The sequence below is a fragment of the Callorhinus ursinus genome, unplaced genomic scaffold (genome assembly GCF_003265705.2).
Source record: "Callorhinus ursinus isolate GAN/ISIS: 27379988/994484 unplaced genomic scaffold, GSC_fseal_2.0 scaffold7, whole genome shotgun sequence".
NCBI lineage: Eukaryota > Metazoa > Chordata > Mammalia > Carnivora > Otariidae > Callorhinus > Callorhinus ursinus.
In genome coordinates this window covers 55,758,138-55,758,502 of record NW_027397069.1, presented here as the reverse complement: position 1 = coordinate 55,758,502, position 365 = coordinate 55,758,138, and positions in this window count along the sequence as shown.

Genomic DNA, 365 nt, shown 5'->3' with positions numbered 1-365 from the left:
GTGTGTGTGTGTGTGTGTGTGTGTGTGTGTGTGTGTGTGTGTGTGTCTGGGCTAGTGGGAAGGCAAGGAAGTACATCTGAGGTGACGTGCTGTAATCCCAAACACGAAGAAAGCAATAGAATAATTTGGAAAGTTAACGTCCTTGGAGATATCCACTGACTCACCTTGAAGAGTTCATCAAATGAGTTTGGTTCATTTGTTGATTTGCTCAAATGAAAAATATAGTGATGCTCACACATGAAACTGTTCATGTCACCTTTATAGTTTGGGTAGTGCTGGTGTGACGGGTATTTTATACACAATCTCATTCAATCCTCTGTCTTTAGCATCTTGTCCTCTCAGTCTCAATCTTCTCCATGTCTTGG